The 25,524-nt window shown below is 48.3% G+C and overlaps 1 long non-coding RNA gene across 2 annotated transcripts in view; it reads left to right on the forward strand.

Moving 5' to 3' along the window:
• Window positions 1-25,524, forward strand: part of LOC147737840 (uncharacterized) — a 47,560-nt gene that overhangs the window by 19,946 nt on the left and 2,090 nt on the right. The window contains exons 2-3 of one of the 2 annotated variants that reach the window (XR_015302634.1): window positions 4,669-4,788; window positions 24,258-24,413. This is a non-coding gene — a long non-coding RNA (uncharacterized LOC147737840). Of the gene's footprint in view, window positions 1-4,668; window positions 4,789-24,257; window positions 24,414-25,524 lie in introns of those variants that run through there. The other variant, XR_015302635.1, reaches the window with a different exon arrangement.

Raw genomic sequence — 25,524 nt, forward strand, 5'->3', positions numbered from 1 at the left:
GGCTCATGACCTGTAAATTAAGGGCCACTAGTAGGCTGCAGCACTGCTTGTGCCACCCACTTAAGTAGCCCTTTAAACATATTTCAAGCCTGCCACTGTATGAGACATCCCTGGCAGGATAGGAGGGTGGTAGTGCAACTAACAAGGACCCCCTGTAATTCACTAACTCATCTACACAGACAACGTGATAACAGGAACTCATTGTGGAAGTAATATAACTACATTAAAACGTATAGGAAATGTATTTTATTCATTTTTTTAAAAAATTCACACGGAAAAAACAAAGCAAAATTGTGGTACATCATAATTTAGGTACAATTCAATTGTTATTTGATATGACAGAGCCAAAATGTGGTCTAAAATCGAAAAAAGCACATTAATACATATACATAAACATAATTTGTAACAGTCTTACAAAGACAAATAATATGAGGTGGCTAGCCTGGGTCGAGTGGACGCTGAGTCGCGCTGCAGTTTTTGCGAGGTGAGTCTCCTGCTGCATCACATCACGCCTGGGCTCGCATTTTTTGGGGTCTTGATCTCAGGACCACCCCCGCAGCTGCCGTGGCCCTTGCGATGCGGCTGGTTTGAGGTTCGAGGGCACGGTTTTCCTCTGTCGATATGCCTTGCTGTCGATCATCACACTGTGATTTCAAGTGCACAGGCTTTTTGAGTGCTGCTGATTGAGCCCACTTATGAAAGATCTTCGGGACCGTACGTGCAAAATGGTGCTGGTGGATTTTTATCACTACATCAGCCGTGCCGAGAGCAATTTCAATCCCCTCTGAATTTGACCTGCAACTTGAATTGGCCCTTTGAACACCAGGACAGTGAAATCCCCACCGAACTCCACCTGATTGTGCCTGCCGTAGCTCCGGTCCTGTCAGTTTCAAACCAAGTAACATCAATACCGATATCGATACAAGCTCGCTTGGAGAGCCTCGACAGCCCCCGCTCCTACTGACTGACCCGCGGATGGCTGCCGCCAGCACTCTGCACACTCCCAACTCGGTGCGGAGCCACACCTGCTTCAAGGCCTCCCCGAAATGCACACACGGCCCCTTCACCTGCTGGAACTGCAGCTACACCAGCCTCAGAGCCGACGAACCACCTGCCAAGAAAGACCCCAACCACCTCCGATGCATACTACTGAACACCTGCTCCGCATGCAAGCATGCCGTCGAGCTCTGGGACCTGCTCGACACAACATCCCCGGACGTCGCCTTCCTGACAGAGACCTGGTTTAACAACTCCTCCGCACCCGACATTGCCATAGCCATCCCAGACAGCTACAAGATCACCCTCGGAGATCGCACCAACGGAGTCGGAGGAGGAATCGCCATCGTCCACAAGAACAACATCAGGATCTCGACTAGCACCGATGACGCGCTCAGCACCCCCGTACACATGCATTTCCAGATCCACACAGACCCTAACTCCACCCTCAGAGGCACCCTCGTCCACCGACCCCCTCCCCCCCCTCCCGGACCCCACCCCCAGTTCAGCGACTCCATCGCCGACTTGATCAGCACGCACGCCCTGACCTCCACCGACTACATCCTCCTCGGAGACCTGAACTTTCACCTTGAGAACAACAACAACTCCACAACCGATATCGATCGATAACCTCGCCAACCTCGGACTGAAGCAACTCGTCACAACGCCACCCACTCCGCTGGCCACACGCTCGATCCCGTCTTCTCCTCAAGCCCGCACGTCTCCGTCAGCCACACCACAGAACTTCTCTGGACCGACCACCACTGCATCCACTTCGCCTTCCAGAAACCAACCACACACCACCGCACCCGACAGATCTCCCGCCGCTGCTGGAGCAAAATCACAGAAGACCAACTACACGCAAAGCTCGCTCTCAGCCCACCCACCGAACCCTCCAACACTGACGACGCTGCTGCCCACAGCCTCAGACGCTGGATCGAGGACTGCGCCAACACCGCGCCCCGCTGAAGAAACCCCCCCACAGAGAGGCCAGCTGGTTCACCCCAGAACTCCTAGCCTCCAAGCAAGTGTTAAATTCAGTAAAATAAAGATGAAGGGTCCTTGTTGTAATGTACATGTAGTATATTTATTCTTGAGATTAGATAGAAGGTACAGCATTCAGGTAGGAATGTAATATGGTAAGAAACCCCACCGGGAGCAGATAACTTCCTGCTCAGCCTCCAGGTAACTGATAAATATCTTGAACAGCAACAGGTAGAATCCTGGAGGACATCATAGAGACATGACATAGACAAGCAGACACTAACACTAAGGAGGGACAAAGAGAGAGGAAGAGCAGGATATAACAGCAAGCCTGCCAGAACCTAGAGAAGAAATGGCACAGTGAACAAACTCCTTCAAAGACCGCCTCGACAACAACGCACACAATAGCAAGGAGCTCTTCAACATCGCGAAGGAACTCTCCAACCCCAGCTCCAACACCAACGACATCCCGCCGTTGCAAACCCTGTGCGACTCCCTCGCCACCTTCTTCCACAGCAAGATAGCAGACATCCACTGCAGCTCCAACACCCAGACAGCCCCAACAGACAGCAACACAACAGACCCTCCGTACACCATCGACCATGACCCCCTGCTAGCCTGGGCCAGCGTGAGCATCGATAACACCATCAAGAACATGAGCTCAATCCACTCCGGCTCTCCTTCAGATCCATTCCCGCACCACGTCTTCAACAGAGCAAGCAGCTCCATCACACTCCACCTGCGCAACGTCATCAATCTCTCCCTTGAGACGCGACCTTCCCAGAGATCTGGAAACACGCGGAGATCAACGCCCTACTCAAAAAACCTAAGGCAGCCCCAAGAGACCTCAATAAGTTTCAGCCCATCTCTCTGCTCCCCTTCCCGGCCAAGGTCCTCAAGAAAACCGTCAACAGACGGCTAACCCGATACCTCGAAGAAAACCGAATCCTAGACTCTTCCCAGTCAGGGTTCCGCAGCAACCACAGCAGCGAGACTTCCATCATCGCCGCCACCGACTACATCAGGACCCTGCTGGACAACGGAGAGACCGCAGCACTCCTCCTCCTAGACCTCTCTGCCGCCTGCGACACCGACTGCCATCGCACACTATGCGCACGCCTCCACGCCGCAGGGATAAGAGACAAGACTCTGGACTGAACCACCTCCTTCCTCTCCGGCAGAACCCAGAGCGTCCACCTCATCCATTCCGTTCCAAAGCGAACACACAACCCCACACAACACATTCTATAATGGCTACGTATATCTGCTTGGCGCAGTTAGAGCGAGGATAAAGTTCTCCGGGTCTATCAGGCTGTGACTGTAACCTAAGGGCTTAAGATTAAATGAAGAGCTTACCTCCTTCCTGAGTGGCTCAAGACTGCTGTGTGCAGAACCTATAGCTGGCAGCACCCTGGAGTATGTATGTATAAATCAGATTATGTTGGAAGTAACCTGCAATATACTGGCAGGCAGCACCCTGCCAACAAGTAGGATTTCTCATAGTATTTTATTTCCTGGCACATTAATGGTGATAGTCTTTTAACTGGCAGAAGAACAACACTGATCGTACATTTTCCTGGGTTTGTCTTTAAAATAATGTACACATCAGAAATGGCATTTCGTTCTGCTGGAATAATAACACAAGTTATCTTGCACTCTGCTATGATGTTGCACAGATTGTTGGCTGCAATGCATTCCATGTTTCATCCAAACATGTTTTCTACAGGGCACATACATGATTTGCTGCTGTAGAGAAATAATGCTCCTGTGTACTGTGGCAGACTCAGAAATATTGAAAAACTTCATGATATCTCTTTCAGCACTTCCTAGTAAAACCTTTCAATTTTTGACACAGTCATTTGGCAGAAACATAACTTAAAATAGTTGTGATAGGGAACATTCATGTGGGGTTAGGACTGGCTCGACCAGAGTGCTTGCTGACTTGGAGGAGTATGGAGTTGACCACCTTGCCTGGTCCGGTGTGGAACCAAGCCAGCGATGCTTTGCTGCAGGCTCATTTGCCCTGATAGCTGGTCAACAGTTTGAGGAGGAGGAGGTGAAGAGCTGGCTAAGTGTGCCATGAGGCTGGCAGTTCAGTACATCCCTGAGAAGTGAGCTTTGAGTCGATGTGGTGTTCCTCTTATACCACGTGCAATTCATCCTCTCCAAAGTCACAAGAATTCCTGGGTGTGAAGGGTGGATGATTCTGATTGGGTGCTTGATAGTTTTCCAGAAACTCATGTTTTTGATTGTTCATGTTTGTCAGTAGTTAATTAAACACGCCCAGGGGTTTTATCTCTTCAGTTGACACAAGCTGCAATAAAAGTTTCTTTCTCGTTGCAAAAAAATATGAACGGCTGACGAGCCTCTGTAGATCGAAGAATGGAAGGACTGGGGAACTGTCATTCATCTCACTGCTAAGCAGAGCAGTGTCATGCTTCACCATCTCTCAGGCCTCTGATTTTAACTAACATCGCTTAGAACACTGGGACTTTAGAACCCATCTTTTAAATGAGAAAAACAAAACTACAAGTCCCATAAGCAATAGTGGTGAAAGGTGTCACGCATGACCTGGGGCAACATTCGATTCAGCACATCCAGTTCAATTTTTTAAGTATTTGACACAATATTGAATTTATAACCTTTTGTTTTATTTTAGAATACTAAAAACGTGTCTTTTATTTTCAGGGTCAACTAAGTAATGGTCACCAGCTTGGAAGCTCTGTTAATTCTTCAGTATTTGTAATTGATCTCCACGTGTGGCTAGTTTGGGTCTGCCCCCTGCATCGTTCCCGATAACTCGCACAGGTAAGGAGCTTGTAGAAGCAACATGATAACCCCATACTCGTTTGTAAGAAGTGCGCTCCGAGGCAGGTGTCCGATCATGTTTGTGAAACAAGGAAGGGCCAATATCTGCTATGTACATTTGTTAAAATAAAACAGTCAAATCACAATATACTGTTCCGGAGGTTCAGTCCCAGAGTCATTATCTGTAACTGAACGCATTGGGCTATACTCCTCACCAGGCCGGCGCTACAATGCCTGGCGGGCACCACAAGAGGGCACTTTGTCGGAGATTTTTTATTAAGTATGCCGGATGAGCATAGCAGGACAGAGGATGTTGTGTCATAAGATGTGAGATTGGTGAAGTCTGAATATAAGATCAACTATCGACCAGTTGCCACAATATAGTTAATGTTATCTTCCTGGTCCATGTTGAGATTAAAAACAGTGGCAGAGAAATTGAGGAGCTAATGGCCCCTATCACTGTGTGAAAGTATTGATCACCTATGGACCTGCTGGTAAGCTGGGGTCTGTACTTCAGGTCAACGTTTTTCATGCCCTCGGTGCTATACCTGAGAAGTCTGGATTGTAGGTTTTTTTCTTCTTGAATTCTGTTTGTTTGAGCAATAGTGTACTGGAGCTTCTGGAGGCTCTCGCACCACATGAGAGCTCCAGTTTCTGAGCGAGGTACAGGAGGTGTTGAAGTGAATGGCTTTGTCTGCCATGCATGCAATTTTTAATTGTATCCGAGCTTCATATGGCAGCCAGTTCAAGGACAAAAGGTCAGGGGTGATATGGTTGTATTTCTTAACGCCTGTTACGAGCCTAGCAGCAGAGTTGAGTGTGGCCCTAAGAGGAGCTGTCTTCACTGTAGGTAGGCCGCAGAGGGTTACACTACCTTAGTCCAGCTTAGATATCACTAAGGCTTGCTCTGCCGCCTTGAGTTCATGAGCAGAGAGGTAAGGTTTGAGTTTCCTTAGAATACTGAGTTGGAAGTTCGCTCCTTTGGTGAGGGAGCTGATGTGCTTCTGCATATTCAGACTTTTGTCTAAGATAATTCCCAGAGAGGTTGCAGAATCAACAAGGTGCGGTCTACAATTCAGAGCAGTGAGCTGCTTCAACCATTGTTCAATGACCTGGGATTGCTTGTGTGGTGCGATTAGGAGGAATTCTGTTTTGAGAGAGTTTAACTTCAGGGTGGTTGCGTGTCAGCCAGCTTTGAGTTTCCAGTAGGACTGTGTTGAGGGACAGGATGTCCTCAAGGGGGGCAATCTTCAGGTATAGCTGGGTGTCATCCACATACATGTGATAGTGAATGCTGGATGATTTCAGAATTTCTGTCAAAGGCTCTATGAAGAGGTTGAAGAGCGTGGGTGAAAGCGCTGAACCCTGTGGGACCCCAAGAGTGACTGGCGAAGTATTAGAGAGAGACTGGTTGACCTTGAATCATTTGGGATCTGTTATGAAGGAATGAGGAGAACCAGTTTAGTACAGGCAGAGACAGCCCCATTCTATGTTCCAGGAGGTCAATTAGGTTATCGTGTTTGACGGTGTCAAATGCTGATGGAAGGTCGAGAAGGATCAGTAGGTAGGATTCATTTTGATCCAACATTCTTACCACATCATCGACAATGTGAGTTAAAGCAGATCCTGTATTATGGCCCGGGCGAAAACCAGATCGACACTGGTCCAGGAGTTGGAAGTGATGGATGTGGGTAGATAGTTGGGCGAGAACACATTTCTCCAGGAGCTTTGCCAATGTGGGGATATTAGAGATTAGGCAAAAGTTATGAAGGTCGGTGTGATCTGCAGATGGTTTCTTTGGAATTCAGGGTAACTTGACCTGATTTTAGGCAATCTGGGATACATTAAGGAAGTCCAAAGTGTCCAACGTGGGAGCAGGAGGTTCTAACTTGGGAAAAGAGGGTGGATGGGAGGGGGTCATTGTAGTGATTAGACTGTTTCAGAGTAGCCAGCGTATTGCGTATAGTGGTTTCATCCAAGGTTTGGAAAAGACTCCAAGATGCGTTGTTTTTGAGGAGGTAAGGCTGCATGGGGACAATGACAACCAACCCAGTGGGTGGGAGGGTGTTCAGCGGACCGATCGACAGTTGTTCAAGGCCGGAGAGTAGTTCAACTCTGATCTTAGTGGTCTTAACTATGAAGAAGTCAGCAAATTCATCACAGTTCGGCAATGGCCCTCGAACCAGGATTGAAATCTCTCAAGAAGATCTGAGTGCCCAGGAAATCTTCATAAGCCGAGATAATATCCATGATCTGTTCAGCAAAGGGAAGGTTGTCTCAAGGCGGGTAGTAGAACGTATGCAGTTTGCATGGGTGATTGTTGCTACCAGCCACCTCGATGCATAGGTATTCACAGGACGGCATGAGGTCCGATTGTAGTGCTTTCACTAGCTGAAAGAAACACGTTAGTGATAGATTCCTTACCTTAGAATTCCCCCCAGGCCTCGCATAAAAAAGCACAGAGAGGTAACATAAACATTTCAAAATGCACAAGTGCACAGTAGATGAATCAATCCGGACTTTTCAAATGATGTTAGGCAAAAAAGGTTCAAGCCTCCATTGTATTTTGAGAGTGACGGCGGTTCGAGAGACACGGCGTTACGAATGATGGGGATATGAAGTAACAACTGCTGATATTGATTAACCCCAGGTGTATCACCTATCATAGTGATCACCAGAAAATAGAATTTGGATTACACTACAGAATTTGGAATACTGGAGACTTAATACATCACGGTTTTAAGTGATTATGGACCATTTACTCAAAGCAAGATAGAAACTGGAAGAATACTTGCTTTTGTGGAATAAATACGCACCAAATTTGAAAGTTTTGTGCAGTAATTATCTGGGCACCTCTTTGCCCTCATAAGATTGGAGTAACTGGTCGACTGCCCTGAGGTAGCCCTATTCAGGGCGAAACGCGTTGGCTGCACTCTGGGTGTACTATTCATATGTGGTCCAAGAATCCATTAAACTAAAGGATCATGCCTAACATCATTTGAAGAGTCCGGATTGATTCATCTACTGTGCATTTGTGCATTTTAAAATGTTTATATTGCCTCTCTGTGCTTTATTATGTCTACTATAACTGTGTGGTCTCTTGGCAGAAGACCAGTGAGGTGGGCAACTTTGACCTTGAAGTGAGTTTACGATTTGTGTATAACTAGTGTCCCTTTCTGCTTTTGTTCTTGTTATTTACCCCCAAGCGTCAGACTGGATCCGGAAAGTTTTCGTCAGCAGTACCCCTCCGTGTCCTAAGGTGGCGTCATTCTGTTCCTCATCCGTCGTCGGCGTCGTGTTCACCGGCGTCACAGCAGGTACTTAGACGCCACTCTTGCGCGCTGATGGCAGTTCTTTTGTTTTCCACACCAGCAGATCCGGAGAGAGCTTTTTGAAGATTTGTGTCTCTATTTTTCGAGTCTATCGACTCCTGATGCTGGGTAGGGATGACATGACATTGCGGGACCTGTCCCCGCATGATGTCGGTGACTGACCCCCATGACGTGTGTCTCTTCTGCCTGGAACGCGACCATGACCCCAAGTCGTGCTCTGTCGGGCCATGGCAACAAAGACTTTGCGGGAGCGGTCCCGAAAGTTGCTGGAAGCCCAGGAGTCGGCTCCGCACCGCTCGAGTCCCTGTCAAGGAGGAAGTCAAGGGACCGGTCACGGAGTCACCACCATCGATCTTCAGGATCAAAGTCCTAGGGGTCGGGTAAGTCGAGGCATTCGAAAAAGAAGTCGAAGAAGCATCGTCACCCTTTGACTTACTCTCGCCGGTCGCACAACTCAACTGAAGGTGCGGGTGGTGCCACCCATGTGACTACTGTGGAGCCTGTGCAGTCAACCCCGTCCTATCCACTTTTTCAGGGCCCAGGAGCGACTCAAGCCCATGTGCACGATTTTCTTCGGGCCGTCGGCCCCCGCCGGAGCGCCTTCAGGCGCCGCGGGCCCATCTGGGGTCCCTGCTTTGTGCTGCTGGCAGCTCTTGCCCCGGCACCGCCAACAACTTTGTTGCCGGCGTTGCAGGACCCCCTTGGGTCCACGCCTGGATTCCGGTCGACCTCACAACTCCTCCGCCGGCATCGACCCCACCGGCACTGCCCGTGATGCCGTCCGGTCCCTTGGACGACGTCGGCCCCGGTACGGCGCCAGTTCGGTGTTGTTCGATTCCGATGCCGATGGGGGATTTCTATCCCTATGTCCAGTCTCCATCTTTTTGACCTGTTTATCGGGCTATGGTGGGAGGGGAGGACTGGGAGGGGTCTGAGGGCCCTCTCACACAACAGTGTGAGTTGGATTAGGACTGGGCAGAAGAGTTAGGGGATGCCAATGGTTTTGATCAATTGCCTGACCTTGGCTTCCTCCCTCCTTTTACCGTGGCTATAGAGGAGGGTGCGACTTAGGTGTGGTTCTACGTAGGGCAGCCAAGGACCTTGGACTTCCTACGATGGCCGTGACAACTAACCTCCTCACTGAAGCGCTCCAGCAAGCTCCTTGGAGCCTCTACTGCCTTTCAATGAAGCACTGACAGGCGTTCTTCTGGGCACTTGGACCTGGCCCACCACAGGCGGGATAGGACCATCCAATTTGTGGATAGGAACGTGGCCAGGCACAGTCCTTTATTTATTTATTTATTTATTTTTGAGATTTTTATTGCGCAAACAATTACCCTGGGGTGTCTCGGCGCATGTGTGAGCTAGCAGGACCACAATAGTAGAGTTCACTGGTCAAACAGCCATGTCTTTACGAGCCTCCGGAAGCTCATCAGGTTGGGGGCATTTTTGATATTTAGTGGAAGAAGGTTCCAGAGTTTTGGTGCAGCCACTAAAAAGCGACGGTCTCCCCAAGTTGCCGTTCTGGTGCGAGGTACAGGTAGAAGGCAAATGTTAGCAGATCTCAGCAATCTTTTGGGGGTGTTCACCTGGAGTGCCTCAGTCAGGTATTTGGGTCCTGTGCCATGCACTGCCTTGTAGGCAATGCAGAGGGCCTTGAACTTAATACGGCTCTCTACTCTGAGCCAGTGAAGCTGGCGGATGGCAAGGGTAGTAGGCTGGCGGCGAGGGATGTTTAAAAGAATTCTGGCAGCCGCGTTCTGTACAGACTGTAACTTTGACAGCACCGATTTCTGGGAGTTGAGGAAGAGGGCATTTCCATAATCCATTTTGGAGAATACCAGAGTGGTAACTAAAGTCTTCCCGGCAGAGGAGGGGAGATAAGGCAGCAGTTTCTTTATTTTCTTTAGCATGAAGAAAGCAGAGGAGACAACCTTGTTAACATGAAGGTTGAAAGTTAGTTTGCTATCGAAGATGACTCCCAAGTTCCTTGCTTTTACCACTGGGACGGGTGGAGAGCCCAGTTGTTTGGGCCACCAGATGGAAGACCATTCTGGGGCGAGGTTGCCAAAGGTCATAACCTCGGTTTTATCCGAGTTAAGCCTTAGGCAGTTGGAGGACATCCACGTACTGACAGCAAGCATTGCTTCCTGAAAATTAGCTGCCACTGCTGTGCCGTTCTTATGGATCGCCAGCACCAGTTGGGTATCGTCTGCGTAGGAAGTTAATCGCACCCCATAGGCCTTTATTACCCTCGCTAAGTCCGCTACGTAGATGTTAAATAACGTGGGACTTAGCGAGGAGCCTTGTGGTACTCCACATGGTAGTGCAGAGACGGGAGAGTAGAAATTACCCAACTTGACTGTCTGGGTGCGGTCGGCCAGGAAGGATGAAATGAGGTCTCTAGCCGAACCGTCAATCCCCAGAGCTGTGACACGGTCGACCAGAATAGCATGGTCGACCGTGTCAAATGCTGCGGATAGATCCAGAAGAATTAAGATGGCCGTTCCTCCCTGATCCATGATGGTTCTGATTTCATCAGAAGCTTTTATTAGAGCGGTCTCCGTCCTGTGTCCCTTCCTAAAGCCAAACTGCGTTTCGTCTAAGAGTTGGTGCGTATCGACGAACTCTGAGAGCTGTATATTCATCAGAGCTTCGCAGATTTTGGCCGGGAAGGGAAGACAGGCAATGGGTCTATAGCTGACCGGGGCGGAGGGGTCCAGGGAGGGCTTCTTCAGAAGAGGCTTGATCACTGCCTTCTTCCACGGGGCTGGATAACATCCGGTTTGAAAGGCAGTGTTGCAGATTTCCATGAGTGGGTGGGAAATCACCTCACTTAGATTAGCCATCACTGAGGGAGGGCATGGGTCCAGAGGGGATCCAGACTTGGTGATGGAAATGAGTCTGCTAATTTGGTCTTCTGAGGTGTCAGCAAATAAAGAAAGATGGTCATGGTTAGTATGGGGAAGTTCCTTATTGCTGGCAGTGGATCTAGCCCCTGTATCTCCACCAAAGGATGCATAGATATCTGCCACTTTAGTAGTAAAGAAAGTGGACAATGCGTTACAGAACAGTTGGGAGGGTTCTACTCCGAGACCCGATGGAGGTGTAGATAGGGAGTTGACCACAGAAAACAGTTCTCTGGCCGAATTCCTAGCATTGTTTATTTGGGTCGAGAAAAAAGTCATTTTCCGAGTAGTAATGGCCTTTTTATATAAAGTCAAGGCATCTTTGTAGGATTGCTTAGCAGTGGGGCAGTAGGATTTCCTCCAGCGTCTTTCTAAATTCCGACAATGTTGTCGGTGAAGTCTAAGCTCTTCTGTATACCATGCCGCCGAAGGCGACCTTCTATTAGGTTGGATAGACTTTTCTGGAGCGACCTGATCAGCAGCGTTCCTAATCCAGTCTTGGAAATCAGAGGCTGAGGGGACAGGATTGGACCCTATAGTAGGGGAGGATAATGTCAGGATATTTGCCATCTGAGGGATGTCAGCATTCTTCCAGGCACGAATTGCTGCTCTGCTAGGTGGTCTAGAGGCGGGGAGGTTGACTGGGCGAGTGTCAATACCAAATATAATGGCCCTATGGTCAGTCCAGGTAAGGGGTAGAGTGTCTAGTATCGTAATGAGAGAGTTGTTAGTGAACACACCGTCTAGTGTGTGTCCCGCCTGGTGAGTAGATCCCTTTACCAATTGTTGGAGTCCTAGAGTAAGGAAGTCAGCAGTGAGTTGGGAGGTGTCGTGATTTCCCTGTTCTTCCAAAGGGAAATTGAAATCTCCCAATACTGTGTAATCAGCGGAGCCTATAGTGTAGTCATTTAGCTCAGAGAGGGACCCAAGAAAGGAATTCCGAGGTCCAGGAGGTCGGTAGAGCAAAATGCCTTTAAAAGTTTGTTTGCAGTTAATGCTGATTGCAAAAGTTGCAGCTTCACAGTTGGTGGATGAAATAGGGTCAAGCGTGGTATGATACTGATTCTTATAAATTATAGCAAGTCCTCCACCTCTTCCTATTTGTCTGTCATGTCTCACAACGCTATAACCACCCGGGGTGGCCTGACAGAAGTCAGGTCCCGAGCCCGCATCTCCCCAAGTTTATGGTGGCAAAAAGAAGGTCGAGATCGTGAGTAATTATAAACTCACTGATATCTAGACTATGACAAGGGAAAGAGCGTGTGTTAATTAACGCCGCTCGACATCCCTGGAGTGGGGTGATGGGCAAACTGGAGGGGGCGTCAGCAACTAGAGAATTGGATAAAAGTGGGGATGTTAATTGATAATTACACCCAGGACACGGGGCGGGATTAATACCCACAGCGGTTGGAGGAGGCAAGGGGATACAGTAGTGGCTAAGAAGGCCCGGATTGAGCAATCTAAGTTGGACCGCGGATTAGCGCACAGAAGGGCCAGGGGTCATGGCCCTGGGTCGTGTCCGGTCGCGGACGGGCGCAGACGGGCTTGGCTTAGGCGTGGCTTCGGCACGCGTCCGGCGCGCTCGCTGCGCCAGCCCGCTGCGCCGTCTGGCCATGACACTGCTTATATATAGTGTAAGGAGGGTGGGAGGCCGGCGCGACTAGAGCGCAGCCCCAGCCACACCTAAGATGGCGCCCGCCGTCGCTTGCAGCCGATACAGTAACAACGGCTGGGCGAGGCAGGGATCAACAAACAGCAGCGTGTAAGGGGTGTCAGTGTGCCTCTTCGAATTCCCTTTTTAGCTGAAAGATTTACAGCCCCCCAGCAGAGAAAATATTAACACGATTTAAAAAGATAAAAAACAATTGTCAGCAATAAGGTAAAATAGTGAGCACAGATATATGGTCCAGCGCTAGCTCGCAGCCCTCGTGTTCTCACCAGGGAGAGCTCAAAAGGCAGCGAAGCGAGATTCAGGCCAAGCTAAATAGCTGAGGAGGGCGGGAGGCCGGCGCGACTAGAGCGCAGCCCCAGCCACACCTAAGATGGCGCCCGCCGTCGCTTGCAGCCGATTCAGTAACAACGGCTGGGCGAGGCAGGGATCAACAAACAGCAGCGTGTAAGGGGTGTCAGTGTGCCTCTTCGAATTCCCTTTTTAGCTAAAAGATTTACAGCCCCCCAGCAGAGAAAATATTAACACGATTTAAAAAGATAAAAAACAATTGTCAGCAATAAGGTAAAATAGTGAGCACAGATATATGGTCCAGCGCTAGCTCGCAGCCCTCGTGTTCTCACCAGGGAGAGCTCAAAAGGCTCACCAGGGAGAGCTCAAAAGGCCTGGGCAACTCTGCTTTTCTGTCCACCCACCCCACCCCAGAGAGCCTAGTTATTCAGGCCTCTACTTCCCAGAGCGCGTTCCCTACCGCCCCTCCAGATAGGGAATCCAAGAGCTGGAGCAGTTTGGCAAGAAACTGTTTTCATGTGCCAGCTTAGGGCTGCGATCGGTGAACACTGCATTCCTCTTGTGCCGTTATTCTCACTCTGTGTGAGATAGGGGTGTGCAGGTGCTGCCTCAGTATCCAGAGGAGACCCGAACAGTGCTCTCCCAGGCTGTTGCTGAAGGGAAGGCTGCAGCAAAGTTCGCCATACGGTGTAGACTTGGCACCGCGGACACGCTAGGCAGAGCGATTTCCACGACAGTGACGCTCCATCGTTATGCCTTGCTTCGGTCTACTGGCTTTTCGGGGTATGTCCTAATTTCCCTTATGGATTTACCCTTTGATGGCCGTCGCCTTTTTGGCAACAAAGCAGATAGTGCGCTGGAACGCTTTAAGAACTCCCGAGCTACGGCCAAGTCCTTGGACCTTTCCACCAGGCGCCTGGCCACTTCTGCTTTTCAGCCCTTTTGTGGCTACGGAAGGGACGCCGACACGTTCGTTCAGGCACAGGCCTGCTCAGAACCTGCCTCAGCGCGGCCCGGATGTGGTCCCCGGTGCAGGGAGCCAGCGGGCGGGTCATTCCACCTCCACCTCCGCAGCATCTGCCTCAAAGTCTTCCTAATATACGAGCTTTCAAGCCCATTAAACACCAGTGGGCGGCAGGATTCGCCTTCACCTCCCCCACTGACGCAATATCACTTCGGACAGGTGGGTGTCACAAATTGTCCGAAGGGGTTACTCCCTCCCCTTCAAGACTACCCCTCCAGCCATGCCACCCCAGTACCACTGCATGTCGAGGGATCATTTGGTGCTTCTCCAGCAGGAAGTCACGGCCCCCTTGGCCAAGGGGGCCATCAAGCGCGTTCCTGCGCCAGAAGTAGGTCGTGGTTGCTACTCCCACTAATTTCTGGTGCCCAAGAAGGACAAAGGCCTGCGTCCTATCTTGGACCTCAGGAACATCGACCGCTTCCTCTGAAAAGGAGAAGTTCAAGATGTTGACGCTAGCTCAGGTCCTGTCTGCCCTCGACCCTGGAGAATGGATGGTAGTCTTGGACTTGCAGGACGCTTGTTTCCACATCCCCGTCCTGTCCGCCCACCCGCATTACCTGTGGTTGCCGGTAGGCCAAGAGCACATTCAGTTTACAGTTGTCCCCTTCGGCCTTACCAGCGCCCCTCGGGTGTTCACAAAAGTGATGGCAGTGGTCGCAGCTTATCTGCGCAGATAAGTAGTTCCAGTCTTCCCCTATCTCGACGAGTAGTAGTTGAAGGTGGTCTCGACCGAAAAAGTCATCTCCCACCTCCAGTCCGGGATATTCAGGCTCTGATTCCGATCTTTCAGCCCCCATTCTGGGTTTCGGTCAGGATGACCCTCCGGCTGCTGGGCCTGATGGCCTCCTGCATCCTGCTAGTGGATCATGCCCGATGGCATATGCGGGCTCTGCAGTGGGACCTGAAGTCCCAGTGGGCACAGCATCAGGGCAACCTGTCCGATCACATCCAGATCTCGAAGGGCACTGCACAACACTTGCAGTGGTGGCTAACGAATCGCGATTGGGTCAATGGCAGATCCCTTCCCGACCGGAGCATACAGTATTGACGAACGCGTCCCTCGTGGGAGAGGCGGAGATCAGAGCCCTCTGGTCTGCGGCAGAGTCCTGGCTCCATATCAACTTTCTGGAGCTTTGGGCAATCCGATTTGCACTGAAAGCAATTCTTCCCTTCGTCTGAGGAAGTGTGGTGCAGGTTTTTACAGACAACACCACCGCCATGTGATACTGCAACAAACGGGGTGGGGTGGGGTCTTGGCCCCGATGTCAGGAGGCTCTCCACCTCTGGACATGGCTGGAACATCAGGGCATGTCCCTGGTGGTTCAACACCTGGCAGGTTCTTTGAACGCCAGGGCGGATGAACTCAGCCACAGATGCATGTTGGATCACAAATGGCGTCTGAACTCAGAAGTGGCGCAAGGTCTCTTTCAGCAGTGGGGAGAGCCTTGGTTAGATCTATTCGCCACCGAAGATAACACGCAATGTCCTCAGTTCTGCGCATTGGAATTTCCAAGGCGGAACTCGCTAGACGACGATTTTCTTTGCGAGTGGAGTTGCGGTCTGTTGTTTTAATTTCCACCTATACCACTTCTGCACATGTTCCCTCCTGTTCCTTTCGTAATGCCTCAGTGGGACTTGAATCTTGTCTTAACATATCTTATGTATGCTCCCTTTGAGCCACTTCACAATTGTCATTTACGTCTCCTTACTTTAAAGACTGCTTCCCTGGTAATCATCACCTCTGCCAGAAGAGTGAATGAGCTCCGGGCTCTTTCTTCTACACCACCTTTTCTCTCTGTCCATCCAGACAAAGTTGTTCTAAGGACTCATCCATCTTTTCTGCCAAATGTTGTCACTGCCTTTCACATCGGGCAGACCATCACTTTGCCCACCTTCTTTCCACCTCCGCATCCCTCGAAAGAGGTAGAGAGGCTCCACCATCTGGACCCAAAACGTGCACTCTCATTCTATCTGAACCGAACGCAACTGTTCTTGGTGGATGACCAGCTCTTTGTTGGCTACGTGGGTGCCAAGGAAGGTCGGGCTGTGCACAATTAGACCATCTCTCGGTGGGTAGTTCTGTGCATAAAAGCATGCTATTCTTTGGCTAAAAAAAGAGCCTCCTGTGGGGCTGCGTGCCCATTCTACCAGGGCGACGGCAGCCACTACTGCTTTGGGACGGGGAGTCCCGTTGCATGACATCTGTCAGGCATCTACATGGGCCTCACTGCACACATATACCAAGCACTACTGCCTGGACAGCCAAGTCCGGAGAGACCGCTTCTTTGGCCGTTCTGTTCTCTGGGACTTTCTGCTGTTCTCTTGGTCCGCAGGCCCACTACCTGGGTTGGTATTGCTGGGGTATCTATTCTAAGGTAAGGAATCTATCACTAACGTTTTTCTTTCAGATGAACAAGTTACTTACCTTTGGTAACGATATAGCTGCAAGAAACATTAGTTAGTGATAGATTCCTTTCCGCCCCACCCATTCTCCCTGTTATGTAAACTGATTTCTAGGGTCAAGGTCATCCCTTTCAGGTCCCTAGTTTCATTGCATCAGTGGTCAGTTTCTTGCATAGCTCTGCGTTCCTGGCGCGGCATCTAAGTGTCCGCCGCAACGTCATCCCAGGGATCACGACGACAGACGCGGAGCAGACCGACGCCATCTTCCGACGTGTAGGGGTACTGCTGACGAAAGCTTTCCGGATCCAATCTGACGCCTAGGGGGGAATTATAAGGTAAGGAATCTATCACAAACTAATGTTTTTACTGATATATTGTTACCGAAGGTAAGTAACTTGTTCATTAAGTTGCTGCGATGTAAGCAGGTGATGCCTCCACCATGACCGCTTGCTCTATCCAACCGAATTCTATCATAGTTAGTAGGTACTACAATGTTTAGAATGGGAGCAGCTGAGTCATTCAGCCACGTTTCAGTCCGCATTACAAGGTCCAAGTCCTGTGCAGGGATGAGTTATGCAATGTCAGCAGCGTGTTTCACTGCCGATCTACAGTTTCAGGAGCATGGATTTGAGCTTTGTGTTTGTGTCAATTGGTGCAGATAGTGTGGTGGTGACTTACGTGAAGTTGTTCTCATTTAATGCTCTAGAGTCTAGAGTTTAGCCTCGGTTCCCGGAATGGATCAGTGGGGATTGATGCAAGTTGGATATGTTGGAGGAGTGTTCTGGATCATAGAATGGTTGGAGAGATTGGATGTCCATATCGGACAGGGAGGATCTACATCTGAATGGCCATGAAGGGTCGTTAGGATGAGGAGCGGAAGCCCAACTATGGGGTGAGTGGGTGATGTGGGCCAGAGTCCGATGATTTATGAGGGAAGATGGTCGCAAGGTACACACTTTCGATGAGAGCGAGCAAACATATGTCAATGTTTACGACATATGGTTTTGACTTTTATATTAGTGTGTTCCTAGGTAGTTACAACTTACTCTTATTCCCTTTCCCGCCCAGACCCTTGATGGTTGTGGCAACTTCTGCTGCTGTTTCCCTTGTTGTATTCCTTTTCCTTTTTGATTTGACCGATTGCTGCTGCTGTTTCCCCTCGTTGTATTCCTTTTCCTTTTTGATTTGACAGATTGCTGCTGCTGTTTCCCCTCGTTGTATTCCTTTTCTGATTTGATTTGACAGATTGCTGCTACAACTGTTTGCTGCTTTACTTGGATTTATTGGGGCTCAGCTGAGTATTATGAACTACTCTTTATGGGCAGTTCTGTTGCTCTAATTGGGTTTTGAAGCTTTATGCTTTTTTGATTTCACACTCTAAGCCTATTCTATTTTGTGGTGGGCAGACTCTAACACCAAACCTTCACCGCAAGACATGGGCAGTGGGAAAGCTTTAGCCATCTAACGATGAGGGTTAGCATTTAATCTTTGTTTTACCAAAATATGCTGGTTGTGAAATCTATACTTAGCCTGGACAGTTTCCACAGCACAGTGGCATATCTCTTGGTGAGAGGAGTTCCTGAGTCCAACCATCAGAACAACTCACAACCCCATTGTGTAGTGACCCAGATGAAAACTTAAATTAAAATAAACACTGGTAGTAAGTATGGGATGATAAAACTGCGCTGCAAAACAATGATCATTTCTTTTGACCCTTGGGGAGGGAACACCTAGTCTCATAATACACTAACTAAAATATGATGTAGTGAGAAAGTTATGAATCCTGAAACAAGGAGTTCTGCTCCGGGGTGTGGGTACTGCTGCTTCATCAATTTTTTTGTAGATAGTCAAATAATATCCTACTATGCCTTTGTGTCCTTAATTTCCATTATTTTATGGAGGTGGGCGAGCCAGTGAAGGACGCCTGGCTTTTGCTCAGCACAGAGTTTACTCGGATCCTTGGGCCAAAGCAGGCCCAGCCATTTGTCTGCCTCACGAGGCCTTCCTAGGGGTGACAGACATATATTAAAAATCGTGTTTGACTTTACCACACATGGTGAAGGCAGAGTCGAGATCAAGCAGTTTATTCTCTTCTGCAGTCTGCATTGGCCGTCCTCTTGTTAGTAGTTTACTTGGGCTACTCAGGCTGGCATAAATAGTGCTTCAGGCCCTGGTGACTACTTTAACACCCATGCCCTGGGTACCATTGGTAACCTGTACTAGGGACTTCTAAGGGTGTTAAAGTCATTGCCAATTGAGGATGCCAATTCACATATAGCAATTTCAGCCTGCTCCAGTGCACTTTCAGAGTCCTAACCAACAGTATCTGGAGCAAAACGTATGGGTACTTCCCTCCAGATGATGCGTCCTCTCTATATTAAAGCACTGGAATTCATGTTTTAAACCAGTCTCCCTGGTTTGTTGTCCTTCCATGCCCTTCGGCAGTCCCACCAGCCACAGATTATTTCTGCATGATTGGCCTTCTGCATCTTCCATGCAGTGTTCGAGGGGTGTTGTCTGCTCATTCAGTCTTTTATGCTCATGTAATGGTGCCTGCCACATCTTGCAGGGAGGATATGCGCCCCTGTGCCTCCATCGCTCGCGAAGATAAGTCTGATATGGTGGACATGAGTGCTGGCAGCGAACGTTCTGGGAAGGCTAAAGTGAGGAGTATGGAGTATGTTGTTCGCTTACAGCATAATTTCCAGTTTGCCGCCTTTGGTTTCAGTTCCCCTAATGTCTTCTGAGCAGTATAGGGTGAATGTGAGGGGATCTGGGGCTACCAGGAAGAGTATGGATAAAGGGGACATCCCAGCCTCATGCAGTTTCCAATGAGCTGCTTTCTTTTCCTTTTGCTCTTCTCCACTTCTTTTCTTGTCCGCCATCTGTTTGTTCTAATCCAAGTGCTCACTCACTTCACGTTGTCTGCATGCTCAGAATGTAGATTTCCCTAAGTGTAAAGATTCAGAAAGTCTTGAGTATTATGCATTTCATCTCTTGCTCTATCCGCATCCAAGTTAAACACAGTTACAAAATGACTACACTTCCTAAAGCCCATTGGAATACAGGACTACGGAGAACTGAACCTGGTGCACCATCCTGGCACACTAGGTCTCGTTGTTAATCCTCCCGTGCATGCAGCAAGTCCTCTTCTCTGATAATGATCATTGAAAACAAGATGCGTAGGTTTTTCTGTTTTCAGTTTCCATGGGTTCAAAATGATGGTGTTTTAAAAAAAAACATCAACAAGAAAAACGAATTGAGGAATACAGTTTACAGGGAGCATGAATGACATAATATATGTGACATATGTAAACAGATCATGGTTGGGCAGCATTGCCATTTACCTCAGTCTCAGAGCAAGATCTACTAAGGTAAATGTGGTGATCTGGCTGGACTGTGTCATCAGCTATGTCAAATGCCCATGGCACCTGATCTAGAATGTACAATGCTTTACCTGCCTGAGACATTCTATGTATCTTCAGTTACTCAGGACCTGCTACAGCTGTGACCAATAAATACTTCACTTGATATATCCAGCCTTTGGTGATCCTTTCATCATTCCAAAACAATAAGGGAAGTGCAGAGGAGTTGATAGAATCACCCTCCAAAACGATATATATAAACAAAGAGATTCTATCAATGTGTGGACATGTATTTTATTTGTTGGTTTTACAGTGATGAAAATATAGTGAAAGTACTCTCTCTTAGGCTGATAAAGATGAGAGCGCTATGTGCTTTTTAAAATACCCCTCACACACTAAAAAAATCCAGTAGTGTCATGCTTCATCATTGGGGTCTTCCCGTCCCTCTACGGGGCGGGCCGTGCTACGACCTGACCGACTACGCGGGAGCACTGAAGTGGTGACAGGACTATGTGATGGTGCAAGGTGTCAGTGAAAGTGTAGGGACCTAACAATGTGTGTGAGTACAAAAATCCTCTGGCTAGTAGAAAAAAACTATTTATTAGCTTCTCTAGCTGGGGACGTTAAGAAGGGGGTTTTGGGGTTGAGCCGATCGCTACAACCTGGTCTACATGTTTCGTAGGCAGTCCCCTACTGCCTACTCATCAGGACCTTCTACTGGTCCCTACGAAAATAAGCTCAGTTGCTAAGTATTGTCAGCCTGTCTTCCTAGAAACTAACAGTAAAATTCCACTGTTAGTTTATGCTTCAGGGCATGAGCTGGCCCCCTGGGAAGCAAAAATTGTCAAAATTAGTGACCCAAATGTGGTCTCTGTAAAGAAAAGGGAAAAAAAGGGAGACACAGATATTTACATTTATAGCTGTGAATTTTGCGCTTTCATTGTTGTTTGCGCCACAATTTCACTCATCAAATCCATTCACCCATTACACAAAGAATAACTTTTAAACTTTATGGACAGAGTGATGGTTCAATCTGCCATCCCCTGGCTGTCCGTAGGTGATGCCGAACAGTAGACGAGAAACACACAGATGTTCATAGTAGTAACTGTGGTTTGTCACTGCGCTTACATAATTGTCTGCGCCACAATTCTTCTTTTAAAATTTCATTAGCCCATTGCCTAAAGCCCTAATACAAGACTTTATGGACAGAGTGATGATTCAATCTGCCATCCCCTGCCTGTCCGAGTAAATTCCCGAACTTGTACGCGCCCTTTGTAATTAGGGCTGGTTCTATCTCCACACACACACACCATCGCGACTCAATGCATGCAACGACATTTCACAGGATTAAAAAGGAGGAGCCCGATCTCTCATATTAGTCTTAAGGTTATGGTCACTGAATCAATAAAAATCCCCACAAACTGGGACGCACCCCTGCATTAGAATGGTAACCATACATACTGTTGTGGCAAGTGCGTGGTGCCCCATGAGCTGACAATCGGTAGGAATTCACCGCGGCGCTCTGCAAGAAAGAGAGCCACGCCCTTAGCGTTTTTGTTCAAACTGTTCGAGAAGTGGAAAAATGTGTCTCAAAACCCACTCGTTTTAAGACCTGGGGTAAAGGTCTGTAACTTACTTTGTCCGCATAATCCCTAAGTCTTACTTCTACCAGTATTGCCGCTCTGCTGAATGCTCGCGTGTTGGGAGCGGTGAATCATTTAAGCGTCACTGCGCGCTGGTGCCGGGTGTGTCCAAACACTGGCGCGCTAACCCAAAATGGCCTCCCGTAATGGAACGCGGGAGGGTAAAAATGCGGAAGTCTACCTTCTGTGTCTATTGGTACTCAGATTTTGCCTGCATAATGTAAATCTTAATGTAAAATTGATCGCTGTTCACAAATTATGACAGAAGAGATTGTACTTACACTGTTGGTACTCAGATTTTGCCTGCACAATGTCAATCTTAATGCAAAACAGATCGCTGTTCACAAATTATGACAGAGGAGATTATGCAACAACAAATTAGAGCGGAAGCCATAATATTATGAAAAGGTCAATAGTGGTGGACCTAGATTGGGAGGTATTGGTGTTTTAGCAAATTACTGGAAACATGTATGAAGGGTTAATAGAATTTAGCTTGGAATATTTACGCAGTTTTCTGCCCAGAGTTAGGAAAAGATGTATTGGGTATACAGATTAAACAGCGAAATTCGCTGTGGGATATGTTTATGAAAAACATAATTATTATGTGGGTTGAGACTTGACCCCTGTGCTTAGGTTGGGCACAGTAGTCATACACCCGTGGTGCTGTATTCCAAAGGGGGTGGTTTCCACATGCCAGTAGAGGACCTCTGTTATTATCTTGGCCACGGTTAGGGGTGGTGCCTCAGAGAGTAGGGGTTCTTTTGGAGTACGGGGGTTCTATAACTGACCCCACGGAATTTCATCGTTCAACCCATTTTTGTTGGACTGGACACGAAAAACCCATCTCTGTTCCTTTTCAAGGAGATGTCTTTCGTTGTCGATCTGTTCAATTACAGTCCACATTATGTCTTCAGGTTTGTGACCACTTACCAGGAAGTGGTTTGTTAATTTGGTACTTGACTTTTTGCACTTGATTGTGCTTTTGTGTTCACCTATTCTTAACTTCACTGCCCTGCTCGACATGCCAATGTATTCGAGTTTGCAGGGGCATGTGATAAGATACACAACATTGGAACTATTGCAGTTGCTGAATGTTCTTTGTTCCCATGTTGTCCCGTTGTTGAAGGTCAATTTTTTGCTTTTCCTGGTCAGACAGCATACCTTGCATCCGCCGCAGGGGTAATGCCCTTGTACAAAGTTAGGATTGCCAGTGTTGTTCACCCTGTTGGCCTTTGGTCTAGTATGGACCAAAATGTCCCTGACACTCTGTGCTCTTTTGTGCGAGAACATTGGTTTTGGAATTTCCAGGCCCCCACTGTTGAGGATCTTCCAGTTTTTGTTAATTATTTTGCTCACCTGGTCAGAGTGAGCAAAATGGTCATCATTACAGTAAAGTATGATCACAAGGCAAGGAGGACGGTGAGGACTACAAAACATGCCAATCCTAATACCAGACAGTGCGTCAATAAAATAATAAATTATAAGGAAGTAGGTGTAAGGGGGATGCTGCAGGGAACACATATGGGTAGATCAACAGGGGAACAGAGATCAGATGAACAGGATGATATACATCATACTTAGGTACAATTGTACAGAAGTTATGCATTCATGAGGTCCCGGACATAGTCCCTTCATTGTGTTCGAATATCGTTTTTTGCTCCTATGCTAAGGATATACATATCACAGTTCCCACCCATCCACTCTCCCCACTCCTCCAGTGAGTAGCATGTGTAGTGTGTTGGCCTCTGGTCCTGCACAGTGCAGGAGAGTATGCAGCTGTCTCTTGGTGTTCAGCACAGAGCCTGCTTTCCAAGACATTTATATTTGGCGCTTGTAAAGTGGGAAACGACCTTTACATCGCAGTCATTACACTGTGATGCCATTACAACGTGGTTGTTACAACGACCGCGCTGTTACCACACAATGCCATTACAAGGCAGGTCATTACAACGACTTGCAGTAGATAGTGCTCTAACAAAAGGAATAGTATAGTTTACTATTCCAACACCTTCCCTACTGTTACGTAGACTGGAGTTGGAGTAGTAAATTATACATTTCTAATGTTAGCGCACCATCTACTGCAAGCCGATGTAATGACTTGCATAGTAATGGCATTGCGTGGTAACAAAACGGCTATTGTAACGACCGCGTTGTAATGCCACGCGATGTAATGACTCGTTAACGAGTCATATTCTTGAAAAGTACTTATGCAAGGTCTGTAAACTGGTGTAAGTATTTGCCCCCTCTTTACTTTAGGGTGAAGGCCTAGCAGTCAGGATTCAGGAGTAGGTGACCATGTATGGTCTGCGAGTTCCGCTATAGTGGCTGTAACTTCAAGCCATGACACCTGTAGTCATGGCTTGAGGTACTCCCACACCATATGTTAGAAGCTGGCATCAGCCACAGTGTGGGCACTCTGGTCTCGAAACAGGAAACATGTGCTGGATACGGTGGGGGGGGGGGGGAGAACTGTGGTGTGTGTAGTTAAACCGTGTGAATTAGAATTGAGGGTTCAAGGAACCCTTCGCAACAAGTTGTAGCACCCGCATGCATGACTTGAGCGGTTGCGGGAGCACAGCATTCCATCTAACCAATGCAGTCCCAGTGTGCAACTGGTGAAAGGTTAGTGGTCGGCATTTAACACACCTTCCTGTTGCCCTGTTCTTCAAACAGTCGTTGAAGATTGGCTGAAGTGAGGGGCTCAGTGCAGTGTTATTGGAAGCCATTGTCCTATTACCCAGCTCTTTATCTGAAAATACTTCTGGGCCTGCACCCGCTCTACCTCATAGAGGAGAAGCTGCTGAGGAATTATCACACATGCTCTTGGTTTCAGGCTCTTCGGTCTCAAGACGGCCATCCAAAGAGACATGCGCACTACAAACTAGTGCACAGGAAGCCCACCACTGCTGCCACTCATCAGGCCTGCCCCTGCCTGAGTCTCTGGGGGTTTTCTCTGGTGCATTGAAGTGGAGTGATGCTCCATCCCGCCAATGGAGGATCTGCCCGTGAGAGACACAGGTAAGGCAGGCAATAATAAACAATAATAACCATTGCAATAACAGTATCATGTGAGCTAAAGCAAGAATGTGTTCATCAGAAGCACTTTTACGTATCTTTTGAAAGATGCAGGTGAAGAGTTAACTCGGATTTCAGATTGTAGAGAATTCCAGATTCTCGGGCAATTGCCAGAGTAGGCACGATTGTAAGTCTTCTTGAGGTTCTAGAGTCACCAGGCAGCTCCAGTTTTTGTGCAATGTACCTCGGGGTGTTGGAGTGTATGGCTTTGTGTGTCATGCAGGCAATTTAACAATTTATGTGTGCCTCGTAAGGGAGTCAGTTTAGCGATTTCAAATAAGGTGTGATGTGGTTATTGCATTCAGATCCAGTAATAAGCCTTGCAGATGAGTTAAGGGAGGCCCTAAGGGGGGGAACTTTGACCTAGGAAGGCCGCAAAGGGTTACATTTCCATAGGCCAGCCTGGAAAACACTAGGGCTTGAGCAACTGACTTGAAGTCATCAAATGGAGAAGCGTGGCTCAGTGGTTAGAGGCGGCAGACCCGGAAGCTGAGATCGGCCGTGGACCAGGGTTCGATTCCCCGCCTCGGCGGGTCTCGGGCTCAAAAATTCCACGGAGTCGACAATTCTCGCTCCGGTGCCTACTCGACTCATGGGGTCACACTCTGCGACTCTGGGCAATAGCTTGCTTAATCTCCACTACGGCCCCTCGCGGCGGGATGCCTGGCTTTCACCTTGTGGATACCCGGCTGGGGTATCTCACAGGGGAATACCAGGACGGGTTCCCTAAGCAAGCGCCTTGAGACCCCTGGGTTAAAGCGCGCTATATAAATCGAAGCACATTTACATTTACATTTACAAATGCTGATGACGTGTCAAGGACGCTTAAAAGGCAGGATTAAATTTGAACAAGCATTGTGTAAAACATCGTCAGCTATGTGAGTCATGGCTGATTCAGTGCTGCGTCCCTGAAGGAATCCAGATTGGTATTGATTTAAGAGTTGAAATTGCTCTGTGTTTGCATAGCTGGGTATGGGCACATTTCTAGAGGAGCTTTGAAAGAGTTGGGATGCTAGACATAGGGC

This window comes from Lissotriton vulgaris, chromosome 1_1 (genome assembly GCF_964263255.1).
Source record: "Lissotriton vulgaris chromosome 1_1, aLisVul1.2, whole genome shotgun sequence".
NCBI lineage: Eukaryota > Metazoa > Chordata > Amphibia > Caudata > Salamandridae > Lissotriton > Lissotriton vulgaris.